Here is a 23,992-nt window from a genome sequence, read left to right as displayed (position 1 = left end):
TGATTGTGCCCTTTGAGAGTTATGGGACGCTTCACAAAAAGCATGGTCTGTAGGCAGATCAAAGCCACCACCAGGTGGGATTGGACCTCAGTCTGCATCCTGCTGACAACAACAATAACAATAACAACAACAAAGGGGTGTACTTTGATTTTTATTTTATTTTTAACTCCTGCCACCAGATCAAAGGAAAGTTGTCCTCTTCTGTTGGTCCTTGTATTCGTCTTTTCCATCCATCGGCCCCGGTGTTGCTACAAGGCAGAACAGGAGCAAAGCAGAGCAACAAATTATATTTTGTTGTTTTTGTTTAAGGGGCGGGGGGGAGATAAAGATGTTCTCAAAGGATGCGTCGCAACAGTTGCACTTTGCTTTTTATTTTATTTTATTATTTTATTACATTAAAAAAAATAAACAAAGACCCAAGCAACTGATCGGAATCCAGCAAATTTTAAGCCGTGGTCTTTTCTGCCTTGGAATCCTTGCGACATCGCAACCTTCAATGAAGATCACCCACCCACTCTCTCTCTCTCTCGCTTGCAAGTAGTTAAGGTTGTGGGAGAATACTTCCAAAGCAAGAAGAGATGAGGCTTCAGAAGATATGTTAACAGAGTGAAGACCCCCTTGGTAAGACAAAGAAAATGAAGGCAGCCTCCACTACTCCCCCCCTCCCAATCCCACTCCATCCTTGTGTCCCATCTAGTCATAAAGCTATTGTACTAGAATCTATATGGAAAGCAATCAAGGGGGGGGGATCAGGCTGCTACACTTACCCTCAAAAAAAAGATGAAGATAATATTGATGGCTTTGTTTTGAATACAATTTTTTTTGTAGGAGGATCTTCTGTTTGTGTGTGCGTGGGAGTGTATGTGCCTTTTGTGCGTTCGACCTGCTCTTCGGCTATCTCAGTGTTCCGTTTTTTTGTACACCGGCCTTTTCCCTGCTGCTTGTATAATGGCTTTATCTCTGGGGATGGCAGCTGTGTGTATGTGTGAGTGAGTTTTGTGGGATGGTGGAGAGGTAAGGTGTTCCTGGCTTCACACCTTGAATGGATGAAGAGTGGTGTTGCAGATCTCAACAAGTCTAGGGACAAAAAAAATATAGAAGAAATCCACATGTTTTTTTTTTATATATTATTATTATTATTCATCTCCAATCTGCAAACCAGCCATCTTTTTCTGCCTTCCTGGCTCATTTCCCCTCCTCTTCGATCACTTTCCATTAATTTCTCGCCAAGTTAGAAATGTATTATAATTCTGTCATGCACCCTGAATGTATGGTTGGCTCAAAGCATACAAACTAAGCAAACGGAGATTGGAATAAGACTCTGGCCTCAATACAAACCTTGATTCTAGACTGAGATCTCTATGTATACATCTATGTTCTTCTTTCTCGCACCTTAACTCCCATCTCCAAACTTTTGCAATGGAAGCAGGAAGAATGCCAGCCTTGATCTCCATCCTGGAAAGAAATATCTGCTGGGTTTCTCTTCCCGCCCCCATCCCCCCCCCTCATTTTCTGATGGGGGGAAAATGGAATAATCAACATTAGATATGTTTCTTGAGAGTCTTGGTCAAATGTAGCGATAGAACGAGGAACATAAAATCATAACACTGAGAGGGAGGTCTTCTAATCTAATCCCTTGCTCAAGGCAGGAGGCCTTACACCATCCCAATCAAATGGTGGTCCAGTCTATTTTGAAAACCTCCAGCAATTAAGCACTCCCAACTCCAGGAGGCAAGCTATTCCATCGATTTATTGTTCTCCCTATCAAAAAAAAAAAGTCCTCCTGGATTGCTCCTTAATGAGCTTCCATCCATTATATAGGAATATATACAGATGCAAAACTTGGAATAGCAAATATGTTTCCTATGGACACAAATGCATTCTAAAGACAATTCTTTTGGTGCTCCGGACTCCCTCATCTCATATTATTTATATTACTATTATCATGATTATCTCATTGAAAAATAAAATTGAATCTAGTACAGGTAGTCCTCGATTTACAACAGTTTATTTAGTGGCTGTTCAAAAGTTACAACGGCACTGGGAAAACACAACGTTTCACACTTCTGACCTTTGCAGAATCCCCATAGTCATGTGAGCCAAATTGGGATGCTTGGCAACTGGTTCATATTTATGACGGTTGCAGTGTCCCAGGGTCGTGTAAATCCCCTTTTGTGATCTTGTGACAAGCAAAGTCACTGGGAAAGCCAGATTAACTTAACCCCCACGTTACTAATGTAATGACGGCAGTGATTCACTTAAGAACTGTGGCAAGAAAAGTTGTTAAATGGAGCAAAGTTTACGTTACATCTGACTTGCTAAATAACATACATTTTGGGCTCATTTGTGGCCATCAGTTGAGGACCTGTATGCTGTAAAATTAAAATGTTTATCTGCTTCCAGATCCTCTGAGCCTCAAAACCGTCTTAGAAGTAGAAATGCTTTATTGTCAAAGTTAAAATTTATTTGGAAGAATACCTATTTCCCAGGAAGAAATGGGGAACAGCTTGGGTAAGATTAAAGGATTGTGATTGGGAACAACCATACAACTTTGCCTTTTGATAAATTGATGTTGAGTGACTGCCATGTTCATAATTTAGGCATAAGAAAGTTCCCTGGGACATCCATTTTTTAAATATCCCACGGCATCCTCTCCAAATTACAAATATTCCCACTGGTTCTGAAAACGATGTGAAAATGTTATTAAGGACAAGTGGTTATACAGGCTAGACCAAAAAGATTTGTTTAGATTTTTAGCTTGTTGCAGAGAATTATTTGAGCCATCAGAGTTGCCAAATGTTTCTGCTGTGCTATATAGCTTCCAAAATTGCTTATCTTGATCAATTGCTCTCTTGGGGTATGATGAATGAAGACTGAAGAAACTGAAGATCTTTGAGAGTTAGATGTACTGTAGAGGCATTATGTCTTAACGGGGTTTTCTTTTTAAAAAAATCACCCAAAATGTCTTTTTCTGCAAATTGCGGAAGAGGGTCATTTATAAAATGTATCATTTTATTTATTTTCTTGCCAATTTGCTCCAATCATCAAGTCAAGTGCAAAAGCCACAGATAGCTTTAACAACATTGGAAAAGTAGCCACACAAATTCACCTGGTTCTTAAGCTTGAAACATCAAATTATTCAAATAAGAAAAGAAAACCAAAATGAACCCACTGCCATCAAATTTGAGCCCCTGGTTGTCCAGACTTTTAATAGATGTGCCCTACTGTTTCTTCTGAATAAAAACTGGAAGCACACTTTGCTCCTACATTTCAAAAAGTTTTATTTTATTGTATGTCAGGTTAAGTTTGACCCACCTCCAAAGCAGCCTATTCACACAATTATGTCTTGTTTTTCTTGTGTAGCCTGCTGTTGGGCGTATTTAAACAATTTTCTTCGGGTAAAGTATTGATGAGAAGGAGCCTGGAAAACAGGAGTAGGTGGTAATTCCTTTATTTGAAGGAATTAATATATATTTTTTAAAAGGGTGAAATGAATGAAGAACCAAGCTTTGGGCCATCAAAGTTGGAGGCTTTAAGTTGCGAGTCTTAAGAAGAAAGAGAGAGAGAGAGAGATTGAGATATTTCAATTTTAATTATTGTAATCATTACCTCATTATTGAATAAGAACCCCTCATTCCAAATCATTTCCCCCTTCTCTCCATGTTCATCATCTTGTGCTATGAAAATGGGAAATTCCCCCTTTCACAGAGGCTCTAGAAGTCTTTATGTCTAGTTTCTTAATAAACACTTTATTTTCTAATTAAACTGCTGCACTGACTCTTTTCTTGGGAAGACAAAAGGATCAATAAATTTCCCAGCAATGTGTCATGTATTTATTTATTTTGTTGGCGCTGTTGCTAATCTAAAGGTTTGCATTTTAGGAAGAAGGACGTTCCTTGAGCTAAAGCATTCCTCTGCCATTTGCCTGGTTCAAATACGCTTCTATATTTCATTCTACAGCTGGAAGTAAGGCGCACAGGCGGATTTTAAAGCCCTATCCTTTGAATTGTATGAGTGAAGCACAGCTGTAATCAGCCAGCAGTGGATCTGATCAAACTACTAAAGTAATGAGCAATTTGTGAAAATAGAACAAGCTAATTCATTATCAAGTGCATAAAGATTCTCAGCAGAGTTAGTTGAAGGCTGTCCTTCTTGGACAGGAATAAGGGAGTCTCTTTTTGAAATTTATTAATTTATTATTTATTAATTGGATTTCTATGTTGCCCCTCTCCGTGGACTCGGGGTGGCTCACAAAATATAATAAACAATCTAATATATCTTGAATCCAATTAATTAATTAATAATCTAAAACTCCAAAAAAGCATTAAAAAAACCAATCATTCCATACACTCAGCATTCTCTCAACACATTCATTGGCTTGGTGGCATAAATGAGTCTTCAGACTCTTACGGAAGGCGAGGAGGGTGGGGGCAGTAGGAATCTCTGGGGGGAGCTGATTCCAGAGGGTCAGGCCCCCCAAAGAGAGGGCTCTCCCCCTAGGTCCCGCCAAATGACATTGTCTAGTTGACGGAGCCTGGAGAAGGCTGACTCTGTGGGACCTGACTGGTCACTGGGATTCATGTGGCAGAAGGCGGTCTCGGAGGTATTCTGGTCCCATATTCCATGAAGATTTACCATGAAATCGTACAGGGCAGTGATAGCCAACCTATGACACAGGTGTCACAGATGGCACACAGAGCCATATCTGCTGGCACACGAGCCATTGCCCTAGCTCAGCTCCAACATGCATGTGTGTGCCGGCCAGCTGGTTTTTGGCTCACACAGAAGCTCTGGGAGGGCGGTTTTGCTTCCAGAGAGCCTCCAGGACGGTGGGGGAGGATGTTTTTACCCTCCTCCAGCTCTAGGGAAGCCTTTGGAGCCTGGAAAGGGTGAAACACAAGCCTACTGGGCCCACCAGAAGTTGGGAAACAGGCCATTTCCACCCTCCAGAGGGCCTCTGGGGGATGGGGGAAGCTGTTTTCACCCTACCCAGGCATTGAATTATAGGTGTGGGCACTTGTGTATGCATGATAGTGCGCACACATGCTCTTTCGGCACCCAAGGAAAAAAAGGTTCACCCTCACTGTTATAGGGTAATGGAAAAAATGCAGAGTACCAACCCAACACCTTGATGGAGATATCCACTAAGCATACTTTATTCAGTACTAGTTGGAATAGGGGATCATATAGATTCTCGCAACTTGCTAAACGAAAATCAATTGTATTTTAGTTTACTGTGCAGAGTTCTTAGTGCTCTCTGAGTTTGGTTGATTTTCTGGTAGACATTTCATTACCCAAACTAGGCAAGATCATCAATGCTGGTCCTTACATTTGCATGCTTTCTGAAGCATTTGATGCCTATGTGTGGTACTGGTAAGCTGATGTTACCTAGATGGGATAATGAAACGTCTGAACTAAACAATCAGCTATAGCCAGGGCGATGCAATGATTAGAGTGCAGCACTGCAGGCTACCTCAGCTAACTGCTAGCTGTAGTTCGGCAGTTCAAATCTCAACACCGGCTCAAGGTTGACTCAGCCTTCCATCCTTCCAAGGTGGGTAGGATTGTTGGGGGCAAAATGCTGATTCTGTAAACTGCTTAAAGTGGACTGTAAAAACACTATGAAGTGGTATATAAGTCTAAATGCTATTACTATTGCTATAGAGAGCACCAACGACCCCACAGTCATTGTTCTCCTCCTCCTCCTGATCCTCCTCTTCCTGTTCCTCCCCCCCCCATCCCTTCTAGTGCTGATGATGTTACTTAGTTGGGTCATGAAATGTTTGCAAGAAAACAAAGTTCAGAGTACCAAGGAACTCTCATTTCAACCCCGAGCTATAAATATTCTATATCTATAGCTTGATATCCCAAAGGTGTTTTTTCAAGAGGCAACTGGCATTTCTGGTTTTTCTTTGAAGACATTTCTCTTCTCATCCAAGAAGCTTCTTCAGCTCAAAAAGTCCAGTTTCCGCCTGAAAAGGCACCTTTGGGACAACCATGACCTGAAGGCTGAGGAACTCCATAGATATCAAGAAATTGAGTTGATACACAAGAGTTTAATAGTTCTGAAGTTTGATCGTCTGTGCCCTACTCTGCCATTCCATTGTTAAATAAAGATAGTCACTTTTTTAAAAAAAATAGTATTTATTTTTTGGTGTGCATTCTGTGAACGAAAATGTTGAGTCTTCTCCCTAACTAGGAAAGGTCACTTATCTATTGAGCTATATCTCTAATTTAAAAACAAACGAGGGAGCCAATATTTTCAAACAGAAAGACTTCCTGTTAGATTAGAGAGGTTGTGCTTAGACTATTTTCAAAAGTCATGATAAGGAAGGCATATGGGACAGCTCTTTGAAGATTATGATGACTTAAGTAATTTCCTTACATTATGAAGACTTTATTCATCTACCTTTTGGATCCCACACAACCTCTGAAAAGGCTCTCACAGTCAGGTGTGATCCAGACATTCTGACAAGTGGAGTGTTAATGTGTCAATTATGAAATAATTTTTCTCTTGGAGGAATTTAGCTCTTGCTGTTGAACGCATATGCCCTATGTCAAAATACTGCTTTAATGGTGACATATTTGAGGCATTGTGGAGTGTTTGCTTTTTGGTAGACCGGATCAATTTAGGGAAATCAGGACTGGAGAGATTAAGTTAAGTAGAATGTATGACTGTAGAAGTCAGACGAAGCAGAACGCCTGCAATTTAATGGACAACTTGAAATGTGTAGGTGCAGAGAGTCACAAGAATGTCAGATTATCAGTTTTGGAAGAATGGTGGATCCCATTTAGCAGCCAGAGGAGTAAAACATTGTCATACAGGAAATCCAGTATGTAGTCAAGAGTGATGGGAAGGAATCAGAATTGATGATGAAGGCAGCTCAGGACAATATACATGAGCCCATATGGAATCTCAATAGAGGTATAGAATTCCGAGGTGTTAAACCAACTTGTGTTGAAGGATATCTACTGCTGCTTTTAGCCTCCTAAGTGCCTGTTCAGTTGGGATCAATGCAGCTATGCAAATGTGTCTTGATTTTGTTCCTAGCATTCTGATCACAAATGTGGCTTTTATTAATGCATCCCATTCACTGATTACAATGTTTTGTGGTGGAAACTGATTGTAATGTCCCATATCTAATTACTCCGCTAGTGTTCAGCCTGACTTGTTCCCCTTCTGCCTTGAACTTCAGCATCCCAAACAATTTGCCTCTCATTATTATATATCAAAGACAAGAGAGCTTTTGTAGTCTAATTCAGATAGGAATGCATTATTATTATGGTGCTTCCAAGTTCATTTCTCAATACTATATATAAGTGACCCATGTTAAAATATGGAGGTAATAATAATGAGTAATGTTATAAGGTAGTAAAATTATAATATCTTTGTAACACTTTGAGTATACCAGAAACCACCAAATAAATGCTAGTTATCTTAATCAACAATAAGGATTTGAGTTTCACTAGACATCTGGTCAAATTGAATTCTTGACCTAATACTTGTAAAGTATGAGTAAGTAAAGACATCACACTTTGTTGTTTCATTTCCGTAGGTAACTTTTCAACTATATATGTTATTAACAATTGATATAGTTCTTTGGGTTCTGGTGCCTGATAATTATGTCGATGGTAATGAATAGCCAAATTATCCTTGGTGTAGGAGCAAGTTGCAAAATGAATTCAAATACTTTGGATTTGCATTGTTGCTAAAATTCCATTTTTTTTAAATGCACTTGGAAGGAATCCATATTTTGTTACTTCGAATTAAAAATCAATGTAATGCACCTTCCCTCTCAGCCTTGCGTTGGTCTGATTTATTTTAAGCCAAAATTTAGAGTGTTATTTGCCATCCTTTGACAATGAAACTGCCCATGGTGTCTTAGATCATGTTAAAAATCTCAGAGCAACAGATTACATGCTACCTTCCATGAATTTAACTTTTAGAAACCAGGAAAGGTTACAATTCCAAAGAACTTTGGAAGCCCTGGGCTACCATAGCCTTTCGAAGTTTTAACTGTATCTTAAACATAATATTTTGCATTTTGAGACCCATTGTTATTCCCATCTTCAACTGTTTCAGATTAAACTCGGATTTAAAGGGATTAGGATGCTCGCTCCAGTAGTAAGACCTTAAATATAGGTTTGAAGAGGAGGGGGAAAGGGTCAAATGTATAATTGGAAATAATGAAAGAAGAGAAATTTCTCTTTTGTACATTTTTATGTGTTTGTTGAATAGAGCATTTCCAGCAATGGCGAGTAATCTTTGCTGATGCTTCTGACATTTGCTAATGTTCCAAGGAAGTGATTATTTGATTCAAAGATTTAATGAACCATGGGAACAATTATTACCAGATTTTGAAGAGGAAATACATCTTCTAAGATCAGCTTATACAAAGAAACAATGGAAAGAATTTCCGACTTTGTGTAGTGGAGTAATAGAGATTAACAAGGCTGTTACTGTAAATGTTCTTTCTTCGTATTTTCATTTTGTTCTCCAACATGCTTAAAACATGCATCTCTTTTGCCCACTGTCCAGATGATTAAAGAATGTTGTGTTTGTGAATTCCTCTGTGAACTGACCGGATCTGCATCCCTTAGAATAATGTGCAAATTGGAACATCATTTTTCATTTGGCTTATATTTCCTGACTGCCCAGGTTAAAAAAAAAAAATCAAAATAAGTTTAATCAATGTATGTTTTGAAAGAAAATAATGCATTCACTTCCGTGCATGATTAAATGCAAATTTAACCTCGGGGAATGTGGATGGAAATATTTCTGAATGTTTGAATGGAAACGGGTTATAAATAAGCCAAGATCATGAACAGTAGAATGTAAAAGGAGCTAAAGGATCACAGGGGGAAAAAAGCACATATCAAAGACCCATGGGAAGATACAGATCATAAGTATTTCCTTGCAAATACTAGAAACCTCCAAACCAAAATTAGGGAGCTGTAATGTTTGATTTTATAAGAGTTGTAGTAAAAATAATGGAAAGTTGGTGGGAACAAATTGGATACCATAGGACCAGTAGAATATTGCTTTTTCTGGATGTAGTTTCCAGAAAAATAACATGAAAAAATTGATTGGAAGAGATGTTATTCTGTATGTCAAAGAAAGTGTAGTTTCTGAGAAACTAGAAATCCTCAGACGGAACAGATTTCTTCAAAGAGTTGTTGTAGATGATAACTTATTTATTTAGAGTATGGCACATGCATGCACTTATAGTGGTTCAAATGTTAATGTCCAGTCACCCAGCCATTGAAGGACAGGGTGGTCTATGCTGAAATTAAAAAAAAACAGACATTCAGACATCAAGCTCTTGATGGACATTCGGATGCAATGTGATGGATATTTTGTCGAGGAGCACCACAGTCATACTTAGGGGTAGAGACAAGGCCCCACTTAAACAATGAGTCCTGGTTGACACCACGTTGGATACATATCTTGTTCAGAGTTGACCAATGTTGGCACGGAAGGTCAAAACCTGCCAGCATTTCTATAGAGTCATCTATGTAACTGCCTGTATCTGGGCATTCAGAAGCCCATTTGACTTTCTGCTGTATGTTGATGTCAAAGTTGCTAGACACTACAAAGTTGTAGATGAGATAATACAGTACAGTGGTACCTCTACCTACAACGCCTCTACTTACAAACTTTTCTATATAAGAACCGGGTGTTCAAGATTTTTTTGCCTCTTCTCAAGAACCATTTTCCACTTACAAACCTGACCATCCGAAAGTGTAACCGGAAAAGGCAGGGAGAAGCCTCCGTGGGGCCTCTCCAGGAATCTCCTGGGAGGAAACGGGGCCAGAAAAGGCAGGGAGATGCCTCTGTGGGGCCTCTCTAGGAATCTCCTGGGAGGAAACAGGGCCTCCACCCTCCCTGTGGTTTCCCGAATCACTGTATGTCCCTAAAAATATTTACGGTTATATTAATATGTTCCTGATCTAATTGTCCTGAGTTAAAAAGAGTCAGGAAGGTGAAACAAGTATGACACCAACTGAGGGCCAGTTTGGTGTAGTGGTTAAGGCTCAAGACTAGAAACTAGGAGATAATGAATTCTAGTTTCATTTAGGCATTTGGGTGATTTGAGCCAATCACTCAGTCACAGTCCAACTCAGTGCTTTTATTGTAGGGTAAATAGGAGGAGGAAAAGGATATCAGGTATATTCACTGCCTTGAGTGATTTGTAAAGAAGAAGAATAAAATGGGATAAAAAATATTTTAAAAAATCATAAACTGGTTGTATGCCTGTTCTAATCATGATGTAGCTAACCTGTTTAGACCTGCCAAATGACTCAATTTATATGGCCACTCGGCTTACGAAAAGTATTATATTTAAGAATAAAAAATCAGAAGCATGATTCCAGATTTAAAAGAGAACTAGTTAAAATGCAGGGAGGTTTTTTTTTTAGAAAAGTGAGCATTTGTGTTTTATTTTTATGGCAGAAGGTATAGCGTGGGTACCTAGCTGTGCCCAGATTGCTGTTTTTGAGAACAAGGTTTGAGAAAATGCAGGAAATAACAGCAACAGGTTGTTAATTGACAGATCAGTCAGCAACGAACTGCCATTTCCAAAGGTTTTCTGAGAATTGTAAAAGAACTGTCATGAAATTGCAAATTTTCTAACCATAGCCCTCTAATATATACCCAAGAGTACACCCTGTACTAGAAGAATAGAAAGTAAGCAACATAATACCACTTTTAGTAAAGTGATCCAGATGGCTTATTACTGGTTTTATATACAATGGCAAAAAGTAGTATGTAAGCAACATTATCGGGGCTACAGAACAATATGTTTTGCAGAAGAGGAATGAACATGGTTTCTGAAAAGGTAAGTCTTTTAATATAAATCTCTAGTAATATAAATCATATTAATTTAATTTACCATTAATCCGTTATCTCTCGAGAATTGCTGAGGAACATGTGTTAGAAAGTTCTCCCATGTTTATGTCCAGTATGTAAAAGTTCTACCTGCCTCTGATTAGTCACTGAAAGGAAAAAATAATGCAAGATAAGATAGGATTCGGCGGAAGTTGGCTTCTTGCGGTAATGGTTATCATCTTTTTTAAAAACTCTAATGTATTCAGATATGTCATTGCCTCTATTGGTGAGACCCAATATGGAAATTTTACATAATATTTCTCTTTAACTTTCCCCATGTCAATATTAGCACTTCTCTTATTTGATGTCGACAGAAGTATGAATGTCACAAGGCAACATTTAAATGTGCCAGAATATGAAATGTTTGTATGTTAGGACTTTCAAAGTTTTCCTTGTGAATATTTTTGATCTAGACCATTACCTAACAACTCTAGAACTTTCTAGAACTTCCACCTTTCTTTTCATATCGGATTGCAACAAGCCTGCAGTTCTGTCCCATCTTTTTTAAACTGATAAAAAGTAACCACCCCAAAATATGGTTGAATTTCTCTGTTCAATGTTATACAAATAAATTGAATTTTCTCTATATCCCAAAGTTTACCGCTTATCAAATATCCTGTTTTTGATGTTCTGTTATCACTAATATTACCCTGCTCAATATATGAATCACAATTTTAGATTTTCCTTCGAACTTAATGTGTATTCTTCCCAAAACTAATTGAGGGTTTATTTTGATTTACTGATAGATTGTTTTGTGCATTTTTTATAAATAGTAAGTCTTAGATGTTTTTAATTCTTGGGCATATCCGTCACAGATGAAAATATGTGTATTTCTCATTAATTATTCCAGCAGAGCTTCAATTTATTTTTACATGCAATTTCACCAAAGACACGTATCATTTCAATAGAATTTCCCGATCTTTCCTGCTCTTTGGGTAGAAAATGAAAATATAGCCTTAGAACTGTGAAACTTATTACAAATCTTTTTCCTAAATGGTAGTTTGTAGGTCATTTTCCAAAGCTGAGTTTCATCCATCCAATGACAAGATCTTGTCCTCTAATAAAATAACATATAATTTAGTCATTAACCCTTCTGTTTGTTTGCAGATAAATTGAACTTTGAACTTATTAAACTGCCTACTAATAGCTTTAGCCAAAGAAAAAGAAACCCATTTGGAGCAAATTAAACCCGGAGGATTGATATCTGAACATGTTCATTATTTTTCACCTCATTTAATGATGTGTGTGTGTGTGTGTGTGTGTTTGTGTGTGTATATGTATCATTACTGTTGTGGTGGTTGTTAAATATATTTCTGCTACCTAGCTCTGGGAGGGGGTCTTTAAATATTAGCAAGCTGTGCTGGAATAATTTGTTTTGCAAGATGTTGCATTTGCAATTATATTTTTATATTTTGAGCCATGAAATTATCAAAGTAGATTTTAAAAGACAAACTTCACAATGATAGCTATATAAAATAAGACAGTATAAGTTTTTTTAAAAAAATCTATGCAATAAAAGGAGTGGGTGGGGAATGAAAAAATATGCATTTGTCTAGTGTTCCCATAGTAAAAGTCTATGAAGTTAAGAAGTTTAGAAATAGTATCTCAAAGACTGAAAGCTCTCCGATAGAGCAGAAATGAGAATGGCGCTGCTATAACCGAGCCCAATTTCCGCTGCTGAGCAAGACAGGTAGTAGCAAGGTTTGCGCCATCTTATCACCTTTCTTGCCACAGTTCTTAAATCAGTGCAGTTGTTAAGTTAGTAACACGGTTTGTTAAGTGAATCTGGCTTCCCCATAGACTTTGCTTGTCAGAAGGTCCCAAAAAGGAGATCATGTGATCCGGGGACACTGTGACTGTCATAAATATCTGCCAGTTGCCAAGTGTCTGAATTTTGTAAAAAATGGTCCATTTTTTCCAGTGCCACTAACTTTAAATGCATGGCTGTAAGACAAGGACTGCCTCTATATAGACTCCACTATTGACCACAATATAACAGCCCACAATTTATAATACAGTGATACCTTGTCTTACAAACTTAATTGGTTCCGGGACGAAGTTCTTAAGGTGAAAAGTTTGTAAGACGAAACAATGTTTCCCATAGGAATTAATGGAAAAGTGATTAATGCGTGCAAGCCCAAAATTCACCCCTTTTCCTAGCCGAAGTGCCCGTTTTTGCACTGCTGGGATTCCCCTGAGGCTCCCCTCCACGGGAAACCCCACCTCTGGGCTTCTGTGTTTTTGCAATGCTGCAGGGGAATCCCAGCAGCAGAATCCCAGCATCGCAAAAACGAGCGCTTCGCTGGCAACGGAAGTCTGGAAGTGGGGTTTCCCAGCGAAGGGAGCATCAGTGAAATCGCAGCATTGCAAAAACACCGAAGTCCTCAAATCCCCACCTCCGGACCTCTGTGTTTTTGAGATGCTGCGATTTCACTGAGGCTCCCCTCACTGGGAAACCCCACCTCTGGACTTCCGTTGCCAGTGAAGCGCCCATTTTTGCGCTGCTGGATTCCCCTGCTGGGATTCCCCTGCAGCATCACAAAAACATGGAAATCTGGAGGTGGGGTTTCCCATGGAGGGGAGCCTCAGAGGAATCCCAGCAGCGCAAAAATGGGTGCTTCACTGGCAACAGAAGTCCGGAGGCGGGGCATCCCAGCGGCAGCGGTGGGTTTGTAAGGTGAAAATAGTTTGTAAGAAGAGGCAAAAAAATCTTAAACCCCGGGTTTGTATCTCGAAAAGTTTGTATGATGAGGCGTTTGTAAGACAAGGTATCACTGTACTTGGAGTGCCTCCTGTGAATATTTCAACAATCAGTTATAGTGGTAATGGTGAAGAAAGTTCATCTGGAATCCTAAGTGCATATCTAAATAAATAAGATGGGGAAGGGTCAACTTTGGGGAAGTTGGAAACTGATAAAGAAAAATAAATCTCCCACTACAGAGCACATGCTTACAACCCAAACAGTTTATTTGAAATAGCCATTTGGGTCCATGTAAAAACCGGGGTGAACACTAAACCTCATTAATTTAGCTTAATAATAATAATAGCTTCTTGGAAGAACAAACAGAATTAGGTTCAGCTTTCAGAACCAGAGACTTTCAAATTATAAAACTAAAATAAACTTCTCAAAAACCTGGAGAACTTCAGGGAACTCAAATGCAATAAAACAGGGGCCTCCAATTTTTTTAGATTTATAGGCTTCAATTTCTAGAATTCCCCAGCCAGCATGGGGAATTCTGCAAATTGAAGTCCACAAGTCTTAAAAGTTGCCAAGTTTACAGTAGAAGGTGGTGTCTTATGAGATCCCTGTTTAAGGTATGCTAAAGCCAATGTGTTTTTTTCAAATTTAAGGAAACAAACTTTTAGCAAGTAGGAAGGAATAGCTTCAAATAGTAGTTTAATTCTCCTTCACAGAAAACTCTTCCAATAAATTAAATGGAAACCTCTTTATATATTTAGGGAGGTAAATTGACTTCTTCAAGAGTTAAATATGAGCATGGTGCATGTATAACATTAATATTGGACACAAAAGCCCTTTTGATTTCTACCTCCAGTACAAACTTTCCTTATTTATTCTGCTTCACTCCATAGGCAGACCAAAACTATCATTATTCATAGTGGCATTTCTCTAAATTTTGAGATGCAGTTCCCCAGCCAAAAATTACAGAGCAATCTGCATATATTAGGAGAAAGTACACACAACAAGCACATATTAGTGAAAATGATGTTTGAAAATGTATTACATTAGGGGGAAAAACTACTTGCAAAAATGCATACATGAGGAATGATATGTTCAAAAATGTTTCTGTTGGGAAGTTGCCAAGAGGGAAAAAGATAAGTTTCCAACATAATGGGTAGTAATGGATGGAGGATCAAAATGACATATGTGTTGTTCCGAAAGAAGATAATATTTGTAGCTCAGGGTTAAAGTGTGGGGTCCTTGATGCTCTCTGAGCTTGGTGGTTTTATCGCCAGAGTTTCCTTACCAAACTACATTTCTATGGAGATTAGCAATAGCAGTAGCGTGCTTTACAGTCCTTTCTAAGCAGTTTACAGGGATTAAGCCTATTGCCCCCAACAATCTGGGTCCTCATTTTATCAACCTTGGAAGGATGGAAGGCTGAGTCAACCTTGAGCCTACTGGGATTCGATCTGCCAAACTTCTGGCAGCCGATGATCAGCAGAAGTAGCTTGCAGCACTGCACTCTAACCACTACGCCACCGAGGCTCTGTATGACCCGGAATCAACCATGACCTGGATGATTTTCAGTCATCTAGGTCATGGTTGTCCCAAAGGTGCTTTCTTTCAAGAGGCAACTGTTTTTTCTTTGAAGACTTTAGGAGAACAACCACATTTAAATTCAGCAGTCCATCTGCATTTAAAAGACACAGGCCACTCTTTTAAAGACACCCAAGTCCACAATTTTGGACAGACAGGACCATTGGTTTGAAAGAGGGTTCAAAGAGGCCATCTATGTCTAAATTGAACAGCCCTCTCTCAACAGAGGAGGAGGGCTAGGACATCATCTATCTCCAGTCTACAACACAGTCCTTTCAACAGTTCCAACAAGACTCCACACCCATTTGCATCACTATAAACCTCCAGGTGACTTTAATAACCTGTTAAAAGAATATGAATGTCCAGCTGTCCGCAAGGAGTGTAAATCCTTTCATGCCCCACCACCCAGTCAGAGCTGAAGAAGCTTCTTGGATGAGAAGTAAAACATCTTCAAGAAAGTCCAGTTGCCTTTTGCATACACACCCTTTAACACTGATGATGTTACCTAATTGGGTAACAATATGTCCACAAAAAATATAACCAAGCTCTGAGAGCACCAATGATCATGTATACTGTATGTTATTCTCTACTAACTTTTATTCTTCATTCAAAGAGCAAGAACTCATGACTTTTGACATATTTGGGCTTCTTTGCAGGGGGCTTCTCTCATTGTCTAAAATATTTGCTTACTGTCAGAAGGAAAAGTAGTAACGTGGCTTTCATGAAAAGACTGAATTGGTCTGCAGAAATAGAAGTTCTGTATCATTTATCATTCAATTAGATGCAAGTTTATTTACCGTATTTTTCAGAGTAAAAGATGCACCTTAATTTTTGGGAAGGAAATAGGGGAAAATCCTGCCTATGAGGTATTCATCTGGCTAGTGTCCTTAGTTTGATCAGCTTCAGCACATTATTTTATTCCCTGGTTAGGGTTGGAAAAACCATTTTCGGAGGGTGTAGGAATGAAAACAAGCCTGCAAGCCAGGAAGATCATTAGCACCTCATGAGTGTTAATACATCAAGCGTTTTTGAAGAGAGTCTTTGCAGCTAGGTGGAGCAGCATGCCAACTTCTTTGTGGATAAACTGTTGTACAAGCTGTCCGGGGTGGGGAGGTGTTTCTAACTTACCTCGCCACCATTTCGCTTCCTCCTGTTTTGCGCAGTTGTGCTCGCATTATGTTTCGTGTGTGCGCACATGCACAGAAGCAAAAACAGCCCCAAACCAGATGAAGTCAAAAACCATTAGAGCCAGTTCAGGGGCGTGGCCAACCAGCGCTTGCTCCTGGTTTGGTGATCAGGGGGAAATTCCCACTACTGGTTCTATAGAACCGGTCCGAACCGGGAGCAACCCACCTCTGAGGCACTCCTTGACTTACAAGAGTTCATTCAGTGACTGTTGGGAGTTGGAAAAGCACTGAAAAAAGGGCAGTGGTCACTTTTTGCAAACTTCTGACAATCAAAGTCAACGAGGTAGCCAGACTCACTTAATAATCATGCAGGTTAACAACTGCAGTGGTTCACTTGATGATTGTTGGCAGGAAAAGTTGAAATGGAGCAACGACTGCCTTGCTTAATGACAGAAATTTGAAGTTGTAAGTCAAGGATCAGTTTTATTTCTTCTTGACTATTTACATGGATGACATCTAGACAGTCGGGAAATCTGCAATTCCAAATCTACAGGCATTTTGTTTTAGAGAAATCTGTTCACATTCTTCACCTTTTTGCAAACCAAAACTGCCATCTATGGCATGATTATGGGCATTAACACTCACAAAATATTATGGTAAATAAGGTTGGTGGGTGGTTTTTTTTTTCCCTTTTCATCCTGTTGTGTTCCAAAACAGAGTCAAATTTAAATGCATGTGAAATGAAATGTTGTTAAATCACTTTAGTTACCCAGAGCCAGCCTTTAGGCTTGTATATCCATTATTTTGTGAGCTGTATTTTGTGCATGTACAATAATTCATGCTTTTTTTTTCCAAATGGTTCTTTTAATATTTAACTAACTTGTTAGCAAACCGTATGGTTGTCAAATCAGCATTGCTTAAATATTGAAATAATAGATGGCAAAAGAGGTTTTATTACATCTGCCGATGACAACTGGCAAACACTAAATATGCAGCATTAGGAAGCAGAAACTCAGCTGAGAAATTCTAAGATTGATTTTTGCATCTTCTGTGAATTCATGAATACAAGAGGGGGGGGGGTTGGGGGGGTTGTTGTTTTGAGTATTCATATTGGATTAATACAGATGACAGTCACAAGCCAGATAGGCTCCAGTTTTAAATAGAGTAGTCAGTTGTCTTATTTAAGAAAATATAGGTATATTTTTCAAGCTTGAAAATAATGGAGAACTGCATTTCACCTAATCAATATGGATTGGTGAAAGCCCGTTATATGAATATGCCTACTTTAATGCCAGCTTGTGTCTGAAATGAGTCGGACCAATCCTTCCTTGGGTTTGGTGGTTGCAGGAGGATAGAGAATCACTGGTCAGTCCTTGGTAGGTCCAAGTAAATCTGGGAAATGTTGTGCCCTGAAATTTTGGAGTTTGGATACCGATCAGTGTCATCATGATCCTAGGCTAGATGGATTAAGTACGTGATTCATTGTAAGGCACTCTATTGTAGAGAAGGGCCATTGCTATTGATAGATAGAAATAGAATAGAGTTCGAAGGGACTTTGGAGGTCTTCTAATTCAACCCCCTGCTTGCAAATGTTCTTCATATGTTTTAGCCTCCAATCCCCTAAACATCTTTGTTGCTCTTCTGTACTCTTTCTAGAGTTTCCACATCTGTTTTACATTGTGGCGGCCAAAGCTGAATGCACTATTCCAAGTGTGGCCTTACCAAGGCATTAACACTTCACACAATCATTCTCTCCTGTTTGCAAAAGACCTCAGTTGCAGTCCTTGGTAAGTCTAAGGACAAATTTACAGGTCAGTCAGAATATGCACCTCCTCCCCCCAAGAAAAATGATGAGGCCAAGACAAAGAGGACATCTCTTCATTTCAATTAAAATAAATCAGTCAAATGCAGTTGGTAGGATTGCTTCCCAGCTGTTTTAGAATTTTATCTTTTGTTGTGTTAAAAAAAATCACAGTATGGTAGTTATTTTGGGAGAAACCCAAGTATTGTAGGATAAAACACATGCCATCTTTTGGTCTCAATTTCAGTGTTCTTTTGTTTAGCAATAGTACTTAGATTTCACAGTGCTTTACAGATGTCTCTAAGCAGTTTACAAAATCAGCATCTTGCTCCCAACAATCTGTGTCCTCATTTAACCAGCCTTGGAAGGATGAGTCAAGTTTGAGCTGGTCATGATCAAACTCCTGGCAGTGACATTGAGTTAGCCTGCAATATTGCATTCTAAGCACTGCACCACCATGGCTCTTGTGCAATGTGTGGTCCTAATAATACTTTATTCTACCTGAAGCAAGTAAAACATGCAATCCAGGAATTGCTGAGAAAATATCTTCCTTTAACCTTTTTTTTCCTTACTAGTCATTCTAATAGCTTAGATAAGTTGCTGTATCCGTTAGCTGTTTTAACCACTACTTTAATTGTGTATTGAGAAGATGCAATCCAAGTCAAAAGATGCAGAACTGATTGGAGCTCTGTGTACATACTTGGTACTGGTGATAAATAAGGAATGTGTTTATCCCCAAACTGCATTTGCTTACTACAACTATCAATTAATCGACCAAGAGGCCAAAAAACTGAACGTCTTGCTTGAACATTTACCCATCCAAAATTCATTGGGAATATAGGGTAATGTTTGAAGTCGTAAACAGAAGAAGGACATGGATGATTATGAAATTCAGAATGACAGCATCAATCTTCTGAAGACATAAAACCCTGAAAGAATGTTTTCCGAAGAATGAAAAAATTGGAATCTGCTAATCTGTTTGGTAAATCTGTAAGAAATATGCTGCTCTTATGCAAAACAGTAATTTTGGTTTGTGAGTTTCAGAAGTCTTGGCATTTTGGGGGAAGGGGTGGAAAGGACCTTACCAGATATTTTCCCTCAAACAAATCAGGTTGTCCTAAAATCCAGGAGGGCAATTTTCCTTCTGCTGTGCAACATATCTGAATGTATTAAATATTACTTTATTTACTTGTTACATTTATAAGCTGCCCAGAGTTACTTGAAAGTGAGATGGGAGGATATATGCATTAATTAATAAATAAATAGACAAATATAGGGTTGGTGTGTGTGTAAGGTATTATGCCAGTTTGTTAGAATCATAATAAAGTTGAAAAGTTGCTGACCTCTTCAATGCTTGCACCCTTGCCTGGAGCCCTTCTATTGTTAGGGCAAGAAGGATTTTGCAAAGTTTACAGTATGTGAAATGCTTGAAGGAACTGTCATACCACCCAATCTGAAAGAGCTAGGATTTTTTTAATGAGAGAAACAACTCAATTGGAAATAAAATAAACGGTTCTGTTTCCTTTGGAAAATCTGTCATTTGGAAAATCTGTCATTTGGATCAGCAATTAGATTGGCCTAATTGCTACTCACCTTTGTGGGATTGTCAACAGCAAAAGGTGTGAGTTCATCTAAATCCAAGAAGAACATAGGGTGTATATTTACAAGACTGGAAAGGGAACTTGGAGATCTTCCGGTCCAACCCCCCTGCTCAAGCAGGAGACCCCAGGGGTAAAATCCATCAGGTTCTGGAGAACCGATAACGGAAATTTTGAGTAGTTTGGAGAACCGGCCAATAGTACCTCTGGCTGGCTCCAGAGTGGGGTGGGAATGGAGACTTTACAGTATCTTTGCCCTCTCCAGGCATTGAATTATGAGTGTGGACACCTGAGGAAAAAAAGATTTGCCATCCCTGCCCTATACCATTCCAGACAAATGGCTTTCCACTCCCTTCTTGAAAAACTCCAAGGACACAGCACCCACAACTTCTAGAGCAGTGTTTCCCAACCTTGGCAACTTGAAGATATTTGGACTTCAACTCCCAGAATTCTCCAGCCAGCAAATGCTGGCTGGGGAATTCTGGGAGTTGAAGTCCAGATATCTTCAAGTTGCCAAGGTTGGGAAACACTGTTCTAGAGGTAAGTTGTGCTGCCGATTAAAAAGTAAGGACGTTCCCTCTCACAAAGACAGCTTCTGAGTAAAGATTTACTCAAAGGCGTGGGGTAGCTGTATTCACACTATTTAATGGCTTGAAGTTAAATTTTGAGCGGGCTTCTTGGAGGTCAGAGTTTTAAAAAGCTCTGCGCTCTGGACTCCTAATTGCTAGGCCATCTGTTTGCCATTCTCCTCTGTGGTGCCTTTGTCCAACAAGCAAGCCAATTTCCTTGGAGTTCCCCTCAGTGTTCGGATCTTCCTTTCTGTTGAATGCGAGGGAGAGCTTTGTGTGAAGGAAGGAGCAATCTGATCTCGCGGCCGCTTGACGGAAGCGAGCGGCAGGCCTAGTCAGAAAGGGCAATTTCACTCCTGTGGCTGATACGGAGATAAGAGAACGGTTGAGATGGACAGCTGGCCGAGTTTGTTTTCCCAGACAGCCCAGGAGAGCTGGAGGTTTGAAAAGCCCACTTCTATGTCTTTGATTTCAGAGAGGCAACTCTGCTTGACAAATAGTCTGAAATGTCAGAAAATAAATGTTAAGAGTCGGGTGGGCGAGCATTCCCACAAGACCCGACTGGCTTCAGCAAAAGGAGAGGCTGGGCCTGCCAGAATCACTCAGCAGGCACCTGCTAGCCTTCCTACTTGTACATTCCGGCTTAGTTTTAGGTAGGTGTTTAAAAAAAAAAAATCTAAAGAAAGATTTTTCTGTTTAAAAAAAAAAGAGGAGCCTATGAATCATTAATAGCCTAGAAGATGAAACTTGACATCAGAACTGAAAAAAAGCTGAGGGACCTTAGTTGGCTGCATTTCATTATTTAAACTGCTGGAATTGAACTGCAAAAAAACCCAACATTATTCACTACTCTCCATTTCTTTCCTCCCATTCTTAACACACTCTCCCTCCCTCCCTCCCTCTCCCTCTCTCTTTCCCCCACTCTCTCTCTTTCTCCCTCTCTCCCTCCCCATCTCTCTCTCCCTCTCTATCCTCCCCCTCACTTTCCCTCTCTCTTTCTTTCTCTCCCTCCCCCCTCTCTCTTTCTCCCTCTCTCTCTCCCTTCCCATCACTCCCTCCCTCTCTCCTCCCCCTCCTCTATTTCCTTCTCTTTCTCTCCCTCCCTCTCCCCCTCTCTCTTCCTCTCTCCCCTCTCCCCTCCTCTCTCCCTCCCTCTTTCTCCACTTCTCTCCCTCCCTCTCTCTCTCCCTCTGTCCTCCCTCCCCCTTTCGCCTCCCTCCCTCCCTCTCTCTCTCCCCCTCCCCTTTTTCAGAGATAACGTCCTTTGGTGTCCCATTTCCTGCAGATAATTGTAATTTCTCCCTCCCACTTTCTTTTTAAATAAGTTAATCAACATCTCACTACTGCTGATCATTTATTCCCTGGAACAATCATAGCCAATCATATTATTTTATAGTATTTGTTTGTGCAATACCTGGCCTAAAATATGACAACTTATAAAGAGGTTATCTCTCTTAAGAAATGAATGTAACGACAGCCTAGTGGTAGGAGAAAAAAAATTGGTCTTGGTGGGGCAGGGAGTGAGATTTTATATCTGTGTTGAAAGGAATATCTTTCTGGGTTCTGTTCCAAATGGGGGAAAAAAACACTGGATTCATGAAAGTTGCTTGGAAAGATGGTTTTAATGGTGGGCAGCAGGACCACATGGTCTGAGGTCTTGGGGAAATGGAGGGATCACTTATGCTCTCGGTTGGAGCCCGCCCCATCCAAGAAATGCATGCACTCTGATTGGCTGTCAGACTCCCATAGGTCCGTGAAGGAGCAATTCCTGAGTCCAAGTTTGCTTGAGCCTTACTGGTTGATGCAATCTTCCCAGGTGCCATGTGGTGAGATGGGTAGAGGGCTAATCAATGATGGGCTCCTATGGGTACAGTCAGGTACGCAGAACCGGTAGAAAAAGATTTTTTTCCCCCCTTCTGGGGTCTGGGTATGTTTTTCCTGAGGTTGAATGTGTAATCAAAAATATTAATTAAAAAATACTTTGCGGGTTTTTTCCCTATACCATGGTTTTTCCCGCCTGATGATGTCATATGTCATCGCCAAATTTTCGTCTGCCTTTTAATAAATATTTTTTTAAAATAAACTTTAATAAATAAACATGGTGAGTAATAATCTAAATGGTTGCTAAGGGAATAGGAAATTGCAATTTAGGGGTTTAAAGTGTTAAGGGAAGGCTTGTGATACTGTTCATAGCCAAAAATAGTGTATTTACTTCTGCATCTCTACTTCGTGGAAATTCGACTTTCGCGGGCAGTCTCGGAACGCATCCCCCGCGAAAATTGAGGGAACACTGTATATAGTAGATTATGTATATTTTTCTGTGCCTATGTGTAATATGTATGTACACATATGGCATATATTCCGTATATTTTGGAAGTTCAGTAATAGTAAATAGAGAGGGAAATTGTATCTCTTTGAGGTGAGGAAAGGCCAGGCATCCAAACCCTAATCCTTGATGTGAGGGATCTCAAGTTGGCCACCTTTAAGCCAACCTTTTTACCTTTTAAGCCACCTCCTAGTCATATGATCGTCAAGCCACTCCCACTTGGTCATATGGTTGGCAAGCCACACCCACAAAATAAGCCACTCCCACATTGTAAAAATTTTTTGCAGCCCTTCACTGGAGCTAATCCTATTATGTCCTAAGAGGGAAGGTCTTAATCCCATCACCCTGGAGCTGAAGGGGTGCAGGAAGCTGCTTTGTCTTTAAAACAGGTTCTTTCTCATCCAGAGAAACATATTCATCCTTTTCAGTCTTTTCTAGGATATTCATCTAGGATATTTCATTTTTCTAAGGCTAACCTCCTTCATTTGCAAGAATTAATTCTCTGAACTCTGCCATTATTTTGCCTGCTAGACAGCTCCAGATGTGCGTGCATTCTCTCTCTCTTTCTCTTTCCCCATATACATCAATTTATGTATTCCGCACCATATGTCAACATCAGTTTAATATCCAGGAGAACACTTTGTTCACACAGAAATATTTCACACATGGCAACTTTATAAGACAGTTAAACATGAATCTGATTATGAGCATCCAACAGGAATCTTCTATAGTACCATCATATTTATTAAGCTCTGACTAGTTCTCTTATTTGATTAGGTATATCATAACATTTTTTTATCTGTACGCATATGAAAAGTGGAGATGCAATAATGTTACCCCATAGAATGAAGCATTAAGAAGCCTTTGCCTTATATCCTACAAGCTTTAAAGATTTAAACTGGATTTTCAGAAGATGCAATAGAGATTCCATACCAGCCTATGTTCTATTTCTCTCTCTCCCATCTCTCTCTTTCCCTCCCTATCTTTCTTTGTCTCCCTCCTTCTCCCTCCCTCTCTTTATCTCATTCTTTCTCTCTCCCTCCTGCTCTCTCTCTTTCTTTCTTTCTTTCTTTCTCTTTCTTTCTTTCTCTTTCTCTCCCTCCCTCCCCCTCTCCCTCTCAACCCCATCCTTTCTGAATGTAAGCTCCTTAAAACCCACCTCTGTCGTCAGGCATGGGGGAATTGACATGTTCCCTCCCCCTAGGCTTATAAAATTTATGCTAGTGTGTATGATTGGTTTTAATTTGTGGTGTTTTTAAATTAATTTAAATATTGGATTTGTCTTACATTGTATTGCTATTGCTGTGAGCCGCCCCGAGTCTGCGGAGAGGGGCGGCATACAAATCTGATTAAACTCAAACTCAAACTCAATGTGTACAATAAAAGGGAGGTATCAGTTTGGGA

The 23,992-nt window shown here is 39.6% G+C and overlaps 1 protein-coding gene across 4 annotated transcripts in view; it reads left to right on the top strand.

Annotated features, from left to right (window-relative positions):
• The window catches only part of NTRK3 (neurotrophic receptor tyrosine kinase 3), a 511,401-nt gene that overhangs the window by 382,958 nt on the left and 104,451 nt on the right, over positions 1–23,992 (top strand). The gene's annotated exons all lie outside the window — the stretch shown is intronic.

The sequence above is a fragment of the Erythrolamprus reginae genome, chromosome 10, assembly GCF_031021105.1.
Source record: "Erythrolamprus reginae isolate rEryReg1 chromosome 10, rEryReg1.hap1, whole genome shotgun sequence".
In the NCBI taxonomy this organism is placed as follows: Eukaryota; Metazoa; Chordata; class Lepidosauria; order Squamata; family Dipsadidae; genus Erythrolamprus; species Erythrolamprus reginae.
This window is presented reverse-complemented; position numbering and strand designations above follow the sequence as displayed.